This window comes from Argiope bruennichi, chromosome X2 (genome assembly GCF_947563725.1).
Source record: "Argiope bruennichi chromosome X2, qqArgBrue1.1, whole genome shotgun sequence".
Lineage (NCBI taxonomy): Eukaryota > Metazoa > Arthropoda > Arachnida > Araneae > Araneidae > Argiope > Argiope bruennichi.
Genome location: NC_079163.1, coordinates 45,005,981 through 45,020,132, shown reverse-complemented (window position 1 = coordinate 45,020,132; position 14,152 = coordinate 45,005,981).

The following is a 14,152-nucleotide window of genomic DNA, read 5'->3' as shown; positions in this document are numbered from 1 at the left end:
TATGTAAGATTTATTATTCTCTCTCTTTCGTTTTTAATCTCACGCTAACTTTTAATTAAATGCAATCATATATACGTTCCTACGCCTTTTAATCGTTATATACGGGTATTGAATAACAATCAAAGATGCAATGAAATGCTTAAATATTTTATTAAGATATATATCAGAAGATATATTATATAACTGTAATGTTTCTGCTACAAAATATGTGTGAAATTTATTAACCCTAAACTAATACAGTGTTATTTTTTTACTATTTTATTTTCCTACCTTCATAATGTATCCTGGTTGCAAAGAAAGGTTAAAGAAACGTTTTAACCCTTAAATACATGATTATTTGTTTTGAATTTAAAAAAATCGTTTATTATAGGAAAATAGTCATAGGTTACGAAAAAATAAATTTAAAAAATTCAGGCAATAATATGGTATATTTATTTTGAAAAAAAGTTGTATGTAGACATTCGGCAACATACAGTATTTCCCAAAAATCAAGCTTGTATTTAATACAATTTTCAAATACAACTTCAAACATTGATAGCTTACCTGACAACAGATAAGAAGTGATTTTTAATAATAGATAAATCGCTTCTTTATAAGGTACACGACAATAGAAATTATCTCTTCAAGTAACACACTAAACTTCATCACCCATCACATTCAAATGTAAAAAAAAAAGCTATATAACGTACCTGCCAAAAGTAATGTCAACTTTTTTCTTTCACACGATTTATTGTTTATGGTTATCAATAGGTTTTTGAATAAATTTAAGTAGAACTGGATATAGACAATTGGCAACAATATGCATTTAAGGGTTAAAGCTTATAAATTCTTGTTTATTTAGAAATTAATATTATATGATAAATATGGAATGATTTGTGATTATTTACATAATGCACGCTATTCAATTCATACTCCAAAATATAGAACAAATTTCAATGAATTTTGATTGAAATTCAGTTCAAATATTTGCATCTATCTTTGTTTATTAATCAATGTTACTTATTTGGGATGGATTTTGCTTTAATAAATATACTACTTTGAAACTGCGTTGTTTTTTTTTTTATTTTATACTTATATAAATAAAATTCATAAAACTTTTAGGAAAATTGGCGTTAAAGCAAACTTGCTTAAAAACAAATGTTAATAAATTTCATAAAAAAAAAATGTTTTTAAAGGCATATTTTGTGATTGAATTAAATGCAGAATTTTTTATTTTAATTATTTCCTACTTTCAATTTTAGATTAAGAATCATTATAATAAATATTATTATCTGTAGTAATAAATTAACATCTGGCACCATTGGTGGGGATTCAAAATGTAACTAAATAAACCAATTAATTAATAATCAAGTTCTGAAAATATCAAAATAGTTATAAGTGTTACCAGAAATCCACAAGTATGCAAAATTTCCAAACTCTCTAACACAATAGAAAATGAGTAACAAATCAATGATGAAAATTAGTCTTTACAAACATGAAATGAGCCAAGTTAAATAAAAATGCTTAAAAACACATATTCATTTATGTAATAAGCATCAAAATAATTATTTGATCTATTTTTTATTTTTTAAATCTTGATATCTATTGATTTTCAAACTCATGATAAAATGGTGCCAGTAGAACGAAATCAAAATTTGCACAAATCAATCGAACTAATTGATCATTGAGTTCTGAAAATACTAAAATGGACTGTTATCACTCAGAACATTCAATAGTTTAAAATTTCCAAACTCTAACTTGTTAGAAAATGAATGAAAAATAGATTTAAAAGTTCAAACTTCACAACATAAAACAAGTTTGTTTCTACATCTTGGATATTTTATAAATAATTTCATTTTTTTTCACATTGTGTTTCAAAATAATGTTTATTTATATTCTGTCTTAAAAATAATTATGATTCAATTCTATAGCATATACCCTTTTTCTTCGTTAAAATCTAGAATGTCTCAGGTTTATTTTCAATCATTCTTGTCAACTGCAGCTAAAAACATTTAGTAAAAAAAAAAAATAATAACATCTGGATAATCTGAGTTATCTGATAGTTTCAAAGAAAGACTGTTCCAAAGTGACTACCAGAACTTTTACAAAAAAAAAAAAAAAAAAAAAAAAAAAAATGAAAATCTTGCAAATAAAAAAAATACCTTGTTTTGAAAAAAAAAATGATTTATTTTCTAATAAAGTTATTTTCGAGAGCAAAACGAAATGTCTTCAGCATTCTTGTAATGACCCATTATTTCCTGCAGGTGCAGAGAGAAACAAAACTAAAATAGTAATAAAAAAATGATTTCCTGTTTTCTCGAACCTTACATTATTTATCGATTCAGTTCGTTGAACCGAGATGTGGAAATCCGTTGCGAAACCGAACCCGACCTGTTTTGTTGAGTAGCGTCTCTAGAAAGGATGATTTTAGACAACATAAAATTTCAAAATATAACAGGAATTTTCGGAGATCTGACGATTTCAATATGCCATCAAATTTGCTTATAAGACCATGAATCAAACACAAAATGAAAGCACAGCATTAACATTTTGTGTTTGCATAATTAAAAAGAATATAAACATGTACATACGCAAAACGTTTTGTTTACTTGGGATCAATAAGTATAGTAGATTCAAAGTAGTATAGTAGACTCAAAATATTCGAATATATATATATATTCGATAAGTATAGTAGACTCAAATTATTCGAATGAAACATCGATCTAGCCATTTCTGTTATGTGAGAATTCGGATGTTTGGATAAAGCACAAAAATTAAATTAAAAAAAGATTTAACTTTGAATTTATGAAATCAAGTTTAACAAACTGAAATTATAGAAAGCTTTAAACACTGCAAGTGTTACATAAAAAGGAAATCACGGAATCGATTCGGCAAATCAGAGATTGATGTAACTACACACAAACTGCTCTATTACTTGAGAGTAATTAATAAAATTACTTGGGGAGTAATGATTAAAAAAGTTATTTCAACGAAGCGTCGATTGGACTGATTCAGATTTACGGAAATTCGGATGAGTGAAAAAAGTGCTGGAATTAAGTAAAAAAAAAGGACGCCGAACCAGTGGCATAACTAGAGAGGAGTAGGCAGGGCAAGTGCCCTGAGCACATTAACAGGAGGGTAAAACTGAGGAATCAGTTACATGTAAGAAAAAAGTATGTTTTTTTAAGACTCTTATACTGAAAACTCCTAAAAATTAAAATGAGTTCAATCAAGTGTGGGAAGATATATAGTCCTTTTCACAGCTAGAAAATCAATTCAAACAAAGTTTTCCCAAATCAAAATAAGCCGCAGCTTTACGTTAAAGAGGTGCGATGACAAAAATCAAATTTATTTAAGGGAAAGCTCGTTTAGACACTTTTCAAAGATTTCTGTCTCACTAGGACAGCTATACTTGACAATCCTCAGATCTTTTTAGAAAAGGGAAATTAATATAGCTATTCCAGAGTTTACCTCAAGTTTTCGTGGAGGTAAAATGTTTTAACCTTCAAGTTCATAATGACTGGATTGCGGTTTCTTCTGAAGTCCGTAACAAGTAATTAGAAATTAAGTGGTAATTCTATTATAACAAGTGGATACAATTAAACTCTCACATAGCAGACAATGAAAAATACTTTCTCTATGCAAAGAAAATTTATTATCACATATTAATTTACTTTTACTTTTATTATTTAGAATTCTACTTTTTATTGTCAAATGAAGACATATATTTTTGTAAAAGTGAAAAGGAATTAAGGTGAAGTAAGTAAACTCTTCTTATTAGCATGCACTTCAAATTAGTGATTTGTACCTGGAACCTTCTGGTCTGGAATTAGATTAGAAAGTCCCCCCACCCCCCGAGCTACATTGAGCATCCAAATTTCAAAAAACCGAGTAAAGAATGGAAAGAAATACTTTTACTTATTTGTTAAAGAGTGAAAGGAATCTATTGAAAGTTATCAACATTTAGTTTCTATAGTTAAAAGAGTAATGCATGCCAATTTTGTCACAATTTTGATATTTCTGGATTTTTTTTCAATAGATTAAGAAATTTCGATATATTTTTTTTAAATTTTTAAGTAACAAATTAATAAAATGCTTATTTGTTTTTATGTTTTTCTTATGAAACTTTCATACAGTTTTAAAAAATTTCTTATTTTAATCCTTTTTATGTGGTTAAAATAAAAATTTGTCAAATTTCCTCGACAATTTTAGAACAATTTCATTAAAAAAAGACTTTCGGAGCGATTTTAAAACATTTTTTGTTTGTCCTTATGATAAATTTTAAAGGAAAGAATCGTTCATACATTTCTTATTGAACAATCATTGGTACTAATATTAAAAGCAGATGCGTATGACTACTTGTCTGTTGGCACATTACAGGACAGATCATCTGACTTAAAGTTGCCAAATGTAATCCAAATATATTTTGAAAGATGAGAAGGTGTAGTTCGAAGAGATTTTTTAGAAAGTTTAATTATAATTTTAATTAATGAAAAAATAAGAGATATTTCGGAAAGGGTTGTGACTGATTCAGAAAATGTTATGCACGAAAAGAAATTTTTAAACCACCTTAAAATTTGGTAAATTGTCTCCTCAATGATAGAAATTAAATTTGTATGCAATTTTATCATAATTTTAAATTTAAAAAAAAAATACTTTTAACATGAGTTGCAGTGGTAGTTTTCATAGTTGAAATTTAAATCAAATCTTTTCATTGTTTTATCAAATCTTTAAAACGTTTGATTTTCTTCTGTTGTAAAGGGTTATTACACCCCAAATAGCATTTTTAGCCAAGAATTTTACTTAATCCTTAAATTATAAGTAGGTAATAAGTTATTTTGTAGTTTCAGCATATTAAATTTTCTTTAATTTAAAGTAAATGATTTAAGCATAAAATAGTTTAATTTTGAATTGAATGTGCTATGTAATATTTATTAAGTACAGTATTTAGGAGGCATTCTTAATGGTTGAAACTACAGATGTTTTTAATATAATATTTTATAAGAAAATAGGGATCCTCCATATTTAAAGAATTTAAAAAATCTGCAGCTATTAAAATAAAGATAGATTTGAAAGTACAGAAGAGCCTCTCTTATTTAGTCACAACATGAAGTGAAAATTAGTCCGTTCCGTTTTGTTTCTTTACTTTTCAATGTTTGTTATATTTCTCTATGAATTCAAATGAGAAAATATAACTATTTTTTAGCTTCACAATTATTATTTCAAATATTATATTAAATATTATATTATATTATCATCAAGTTTATTTTTAAATTATAAATCATTCAATGTCAAATATAAAAAGTGTATTGACAAATGATGCCAGATGCTTTTAGAGTACTGACACATAATATTCTTATTTGTAAAAGTTTTTATAGAAGGGCTTCTGTAACATTTGTTTTTAAGTATAAGTATTATATTAAAAATATTTTTAATTAAAAACGAAAATTACATTTTGATAGATATTTATAATTTATAAAGCTTTTTTTGGTTATCATTAGTAAATATTTCATTTTATTATTTAATTTCCAATAAATATTACACTGCCAGAATTTTTGTCTCTGACATTAAGAAGTTTTAGATTTATTATTTTATTTATTTATTCGCCACTTTACAAAAACTGAAAAGTGCAAGACTTTTTTCTTGTTATCTAAACGTAGTTAATCAAATCTGCGAATAAATGCTAATCTTCATAACTTTCTTCTATATTCATATTAAGGATTTTAAGCCAGGATCTTTTCTTTTTTTCTCTCATTTTCTTCTTAAAAAAATACTTCGGGGATACAGTTTTGGGTAGAAATATTTTTTATCGATGAACAAGTACAGATATATACAGATAAAAGAATAAATGGTATAAAAATCAGACAACATTTAATAAAATTAAATTGAATTGAATTTTGACAACTTCTCATGAAAAACTAATATTTTTGTCATTTTTGTTTACTTATTATTTGAAATCTGACGGAAGAAGTTGTTTTGCAAGTTCTTTTCCCACTCTACTGCATAGTTAAATCCTTAATTCAAGCAGTCCCGTTTCAAATTACTCACATTTGTTTTAAATGTTTTGAAATCTTTTGGAAAAACATTTATTTATACTGTATCAAAATTTTTAAACTTTGCAATTAAGGTGCATAGAAAGCTAGACAATATCCGTAATACCTAAAAAAAGAGAAAATATATATAAAAAACGTCAAAATAAAGAGCGAGATTTTAAAAGGAAAAGTACTATCTAATGCTAGATGGACAAAATCTATTCAGCTGATTTGAAAGAGCAAAATCAGTTTCTTTCAAATTAGTGAAAGAGACTAATTTTGTTTGAATACTCCCAAGTAAATTCAAACTAGAGAAAGAGACTAATTTTGTTTAAGTACTCTTCAGCATGGGAAAGGTCTAGATGTGGGACTGACCCGACTCCCCTCTATATCATGCTTGATTGACGGAGGGTAAACCAGTGGGGGTTCCTGGCTTATTTCCTGTGTCTAACAAGGGTAGATGAGCGCAGATAAAAGCAAAACGCCCCGGGGATTATACTGTCTGCTGCTCTCTGGTTGCTTTTGTCCCGTTTCAATGGGGAAAGTGAGTCCGTTACGAAAGGAGGGGATGAAGGTGAGATTTGGAGGGGATTATAATGTAGGCAGTTAGCAACGAAAAGAAAGCCATTGCTACTGCATGGATGGAGGACAGAAAATCCTCAAACCTTGAATGGAATTCTTACTCTGAATGAAAATAGGAAATAGGAAAGGTTTCAAAGGAGATGAGGTCAACATACGTTTTGGGGATCCTGCTTGTTTGGATTAACGTCACTCCGAGCCGTTGTTCGGTATCCATTTCTAGCAAGCAAAATATCAAAATTTGGAGGCCAGCAATGTGTTTGTTTTCTTTGGAGGGAGAGAGAGAATCCTCTGAAAATCCTAAACGCCACCCACGGTTTTACAAAACATTCAATCCGCACTTCTAAAGCTGCATTTGTGATGTGTTTGCTAATTAAAAGCTATTCTTTCTTCATATCGTTTTGCATTGGTGTTTTGTGGTTATTTTTGAGAGTGTGTAACGCAGTATTAGTTTTAAAACTTTGCACTCCTGTTGGGTGTTTCTATTCAGTGATTTCCTCTTATTGTCATGTAAATAACTTAAAGAGTATTCCTATAATTCCTTTGTGATATAACCGGGAGAGTTTTATTTTGCTAATGTTATAATGATGATTTACGTTGCTGTTTCAGCATATTTTAGTAAACGACAGTTATGAATTCTTTCAGGCGGTTTTGGCACACTTTCCTCTAAAATTTCTTAAACAGGAGTCCTGATCAGTCAATTTTGATGACGTCAAAATTTTCAAGGCTGCTGCTTCTTGTAGATTTATCTATATTTGTCAGCAGAAAATTCATCACAAATTCTCTAGATTCCAGATTTTTTTTTAATAACTATTTTAAATAGAACTGTTTCCATTTTTAAGGAATTAATTGCCATTTTTAATATTTCCAAATTTTCAGATTGGGATGTTCTTTTTCCTTTGGAAAAGACTGAAAATGGAAAAGATTACTAAGTCCTGCCTTGCATCCTTTTGGTAAATGGAACATGAGAAAAAAGAAAAATAAGTGAATAAATGAAGCTGGGTGGAAGGGCAAGTGGGAGAATATTTTTCAAATACTTGCGTCTCTTTCCTATTCTTTTTTTTTTTTTTTTTGAAATTTTTTACAATTGTATTCAACATTTTAAGTGCAACAATATTATGCGAAAAAATTTATTTCAAAAATAAGATGAAAGCGTGACTTTAGACGTATTAAAATATCATTACATTTACATATTTGTTAAAATTTTTTTTTTTTAAATAAGTTCTAGCTATGCCCAGATTTTTTTAAAGAACATTTTGGATAATAAAGAGTTTTAATTAATTCAAACAATAAGGTATGCACACACATTTAGAGAGGAGAAATAACCGTCAGAGGATGAAAGCATTTTGTTCCTTCATTTCGTAATTCCAAATGCGTAAATAAAAAGTGAAATCACAACAAAATGACAAAACAAAAGATTATTACTTTCAAGATTCTCAAAAAGATTACTCGTTTAGAATTATTACTTTCAAGACTACTCAAAAAGATTACTCGTTTAGAATTATTACTTTCAAGATTACTCAAAAAGATTACTCGTTTAGAATAATTACTTAATTTACTTAATCTTTTTTAATTTAATGTTTCAGAAAAAAGAAAAAAAGATTGTTTTTCTTAACAATGATCACTCTCTCTCTCTCTCTCTCTTTTTATTTATTTATTTATTTTTTTTTGAAAAGATAAAATGCTTGTTGTTCTCTAATTTTTTTACACTATCTGGAGAGAGGGTCCAAATAGGTTACATACAAATTCTACAAACAAACGTAATAAATTTCATTTGGGTTTCTGCCCATGGATTACGAAGCTCTGTTCTGAAATATTAACAGAATAATGTTCTTTATCTAGCACGTGTTTCATATTTGGTCTCATCAGTTATTGCTTGTCACATTAAATTGTTCTTTATTATTGAATATATATTCGTTTATCCCTTGCTTCTTTGCTTAACTTATTTAGCTTAAGCATATTTCCAATTTTCAATGAAGTAAGGCTAGCTATACCGCATTTCATGTATGATGCAAATTTTAAAAGAATGATATATTTGATTGATGAATAAATTTATCTTTATCACTACATTTAATTGGGGAAAAAATCGTAGTGCTCCTCCTCTCCCAGCTTTGGCTCAAAATTATCCTTAGTCTATCTTCAAATCTCACTTGAGTAGACTCAAAGAGTAACACTTTTTTTACCTCAAATGAATCTTTAAGTTCATTTCAGGACAAATATCCGCTTCAGATTCGGCAGCTTTTAACTGCAGAGACAGTGATCACCCACATTCGGCGTCCTCCTAGCTTTCTTCCCCTTTTCCTCAAATAAAGACATTAATTTATGATTGGAAGAAGAGACTCGTGAAAAAAAAAATACTCAGGAATCTTGGTTGCACTTTTAAAGGGATTCATATTCTTCGCTTAATTACTATTTGGTCTAGATTCCATAAATTTGTCTACACACCCTTTTATTTTGCCAACTTGGAATAAACCTACAAACAGCTGCTCAGTCTGGAAAAAGGAAAAGAAAGCATTACAATGTAGAGTAGAGTTATCGCGATCCTTTTATGGTTCAAAAAAAATTCTCTCGTTACCCTATTTCTACCAAAAGTTGTTCTAGGAATTTCCACAAAGGTAGGAAAGAGTGACGGAAATCGCCGTCATAACGAATACCTTTGTGGCCTAGCAAGTATGTCAACATATAAAAAAATTATAAAACTTTCGCAGCTTACTCTTTAAAATTATTAATTATATTTAATTATCAGTGCTGAATCATTAAATAGACTATGTAGGCAGCTACGTAGGGGCTCTGTAACTTTGGAGGTCCCCGAGAGTATTTTGTATTTCAAGGTATATTCCCTCCAGGGGCGGCCTTCTGGGGGGTGCGGCGGATGATATGCACCGGGGCCCATGCGATTGAGGGGCCCCAAAATGATCAAGAACTAAAATAATATTCTGAACTATAATGCAGAAATGTGTAGAAAAGATGAAGATATTTAACTTTAAAAATCGTTGGGTTTGAAAATATACGGATATATTATTATCTAATGCAAGTATACAACCTATTGCAAACCAAAGGCAATAATTTACCGTCATTTACCTCATCTATTAAGCAAGACTGCATATAGTATTTGAAAATTCATTCTATAAAATATTTAATATTGTTAGATCTAATCATGTCCATGACAAAAACATATCCTTCTGGCTGTCAAAAAAGAAAATTAGCAAAAAAGCAAAAAAAAAAAAAAAAAAAACGCTTAATTTCAAGAAGTCACAAGTAGATATGTTTTCTTGTCTATGAAGTTTTTCTAGCATCGAAATTGCTTCGACTTCAGAAGTTACAATTCAACTGGAGAAAAAAGATCCGCACAAACTATACAATATTGTAAAGGAAATGCAGAAACTGAAATTCGTCGAAGAATTATATATTTATACGAATATGATCGAATCAGAAAATAACGATGAAAATAACGATAACATAGTTCATCTAGTGAACGTAAGTGACCCATATTTATGGCCGAGTTATATTAAAACAAATAAGTTTAAAATGTTGTGTTAAAACCGGACCTGTATAACACAAAGGGTGTTTTGCGAAGAATCCATAAGATAGATAATTTTCCACTACGTATTATTATTTTTTAAAAAAAAAAGCCAAATGGTGAAAGTTTCCCAGCTGGTTAATGTATTCAAAAACGCAAGACCCGGTATTTTATTTTTATTGTATACAATTCTCCAAAAAATGTGGAAATGAACAATCTACATGATTTATTAGGGATTATAATAACTGGAAATAGCTGTCAAATTTAATTAAAGATCATGAGCTTTCTGTTGGTCTCTTTAATTTGTTTCTTGTTTGGAAAGAATTACTAAAACGACTAAATTTATGTTCGACTATTAATAGAACAGATCAAGTTACCATAAATAAAGAAACTGGAAAACTTATCTATTTCAAAGAATGTGATTGATTCTTATTTTAGCATGTAATAATTTTCCCCTTCGAGGTACCCTAATAATGGTAATTTTTATTTATTTAATCGAATTATTAAATAAATACGATTCTGTGCCAATGGATCATATAAACAGAATAAGAAATTCAAAAAATAAAATTGTGCATCATTTAACACATAGATTCCAAAAACAAATTATTTCTGTGTTAGGAAACGAATTAATATAATTTTAGACGGTATAAAAACCTCCACGTACTAAAGTATCTAAATGTACTCTTGATATTGCCCACAAGGAATAAATTTCAATCATTATTAGGTATACAAATTTTGAAGAAAAAGATTAACTATAAATGAGTCATATACAGGGTTTATAGAAATAACTGATGTGACTAGGGAAGGACTAGAAAAAATTCTATTGCAAAGTTTAAATAAGCTTGATTTAGATATTATGAATTGTAGAGACCAGGCATACGATAACGGTAACAACATGAAAGGAAAATATAAGGTATACAATCTGGAATAATTGCTTTCAACCCTAATGCAATTTATATGCCTTCCCAATTACATTCTTTTAATTTATTAATTTGTGATGCCATTTCCAGTAACTCATATTGTAATTTTTTTTTTTTTTTTTTGGATATTGCAACGTTTATATTGCTTATTTTCTGGTACTACAAAAAGCGGGGAAATTCTACAGAAACATTACTTTTAAATCATTATGTGACACTCTTTGAGAAACTAAAACAGATTCGATATAAACAATGTATATACACAGTTTGAACAAATTTGTAATTTCCTAAAAGAATGTGTTGGTGCAAATACGTCCCCGAAGCTAAAAGTCTGTGGGATTCAACACCAGAAGTGCTATTTATTTTATGTTTAATAGAATAGTTTGCAATATTGTCCAAATTTATTAATATCAATAAATTATTTTGATCAAAAGCTATTGTTCTTGATTGATTTAATTTTAGTTAATAAAATTAAAACTGAAGTCCAAAATTTAATACATTTTAGACGAAACGAAAGTGATAGTGTGTAATTTGAATATTTCAGAACATTTTTTTTTTTTTTTTTTTTTGAAAAAGAAAAAGATTATATTCCGAAATAGCAAGTTAAAGTTAGAAAACCCGATTGAGGAATTTAGATGCCATTTTTTTTAAAGTATAATTGATACCGTTATTGCACAAATAGAAGTTAGATTTAAGAGTATTTCAAATTCATTCATATTTTTCGAAATTAATAATTACAGTCATTAGAGAGAGTGCTGAGCACCCCTTCAGCAATTAAAAATTAATAAAGAATTTCTTCGGTCAAGCATTGTGCACAGAAGGCTTAAATGTGCTTGCTATATTGAGCATCGAAAAGAAAATCGAAAAAAAGAAAGAAAAGAAAAGAAAACAAGAATTGTAATCTGAAAAAATTAATTTTTTCGAAATAATTAATAGCAAAAATAAAATCACACATTAAATAAACTTGCAATAGTAATATATGTTCGTGTTTGCTCTCTCTCTCACTCTCTTTTTTTTCTTTACAAAAAATTTAGAGCCCCAAATAGTTTCTTGCATCCAGGCCCCTTTATAGAGAAGGCCGGCTCTGTTTCCCGCTTTCTAATTTTTGCTTCCATTTGAGTAATTATTGTCAAGTACTTGAACATATTCAAATTAAAATCAAATATTATTTAAATTCTAGAATATATATGTAACAAATACGGATCCTGTCGGCTCTTTAAATATGTAACATTATTTGTTGTGATGCAGTTTTGAAGACAGTGTAGAGACTTTTTATCTTTTTAAATTCTTTTTAATCCATCGAGAAAGCATAATTATTTACAAGCAGAGACGCGGACAAGACGTCCGCCGCAGCGTAGTACAAAAGCCGAAGTGGGGAAAAAGGGCCGAAATAAATTATTCCTCGCCTTATATAACCTTAAATTTTGATAGGGAAAATATTTCTTCATTGTGTTAATATATTAATAAGATTCTGATAGGGATTTCTGACGCATGTCAATCACATGTAAGGGAAACACAGGGATCTTTTAAGAAAGAATGTGCTTACTGGACATTTTTACCCCTTCACGCTGAGCGTGTGAAAGTATCGGCGTTTAGCTGACTAAGCAATTTTATAAAGCTTCTCTTGAATTAATTAAGTAGAGAAAGTGGAATTGGATCACGAAATAAGAGAATATTTTTAGCATGAAGTTACTAGGGGCTAAATTAAGATAAAATCTTGGAAATTAATTAAGTTGAAATTAAAAGTTTAAAATATCATTACATATATATATATTCATATTATCAAAGATCAGTGTGTTTTGCAGTTGTTTCATTGACTCGAAACGCAAGTAATAGCCTTAATAAATTTTGTATTTAAATATTTATAGTGCTTTAAAATGTTTTATATATTTTTTTATAACTTTGTTAAAATAACTTAAAATTTAGGTAAGAAAAAGGTAAAATTAGGCGAAATATTGCCACCAGCTCTCTGGAAGTCACCCTCAATTAAAAGTTTTGTTACTTCAATTTATCATACTCACTTAAAAACTGAAATTTATGTTACTTAAAAACTGCTCACATAGAAACTAAAATAATATAATCTATGAATTAATAGAATAATTAGTGATTTAAAAGCTATATGGTGTTTAAAGTTTGATTGATGAAAGGAGGACAGGAGAAGGTGAGTCTTACATCTCTTAAGGGACCATACAAAGGTTTGATCTGGTTCTGGTTTAAAAATACCATTTAATTGATAACCTATATATGTCGGTCATGCTGTAAACTAATTATAATTCAAATAATCTTTGCCTTAAAATAAAATCTTCATATATTACATTTTCTTCTGAGCAAGCTATTAACCAGCAATTTATAATAGTCGTCCACTTTCTTAAAAAAAAAATTAAAATATCTTCTTGTTGAAATTACTCGAATAACTTGAATCTAACTTTTTTTACAAAGTCTGTTTTAAAATTAATTTAGCAGTTTCATGTAAAATTACTGAAGCTATCCATGTGTTACGTGGGGTAAAAACTTTTAAATCTGATCCATTGTTACCTTCTCTTTCATCATTTCATTTTATGCGGGAACATAAAAAATAAAAAACTGAAATCTTACAACATTGATTTTGCTTGGAGGGGGGGAGGGAAGAAAAAAAAAACTCTTTCTACCATTTATTTTCGACTATTTTCACTTTATTTTCAAACCACTGACGTGCAATTTAGGTGAAGTCTTAGTTATGCTATTTAATATCAACGCCTTCGCTGGAAAGAGAAGACTGCTAAATGCTTCTAAAACTTCTTTTCTGTCAATTCCATTTTTAAAATACAAGTTATCATAAATATATTTGAGAACTAATTTGAATTTTTTTAATTGAAATTTATAAATTTTTTTTTCCGAAATGCAACAAAGTATTTTTCTTACAATTGATGCATTTATTATAGATAACGGAAATTTCAAAATTCGTGACACTTTTTCAAGTGTTTAAAAAGATTTCGTATAGATATAAGTAGTTTTCAAAGGAGAGTCAATCTCAGCACAATTCTGTTTTATTCTTGTGGCATAAAACTGAATCTCAACAGCACTAGCAAAAGAAAAATTGCAAAAACTGTAAACAATTTTGAATTTCTTACTTCTTACACTTGAAC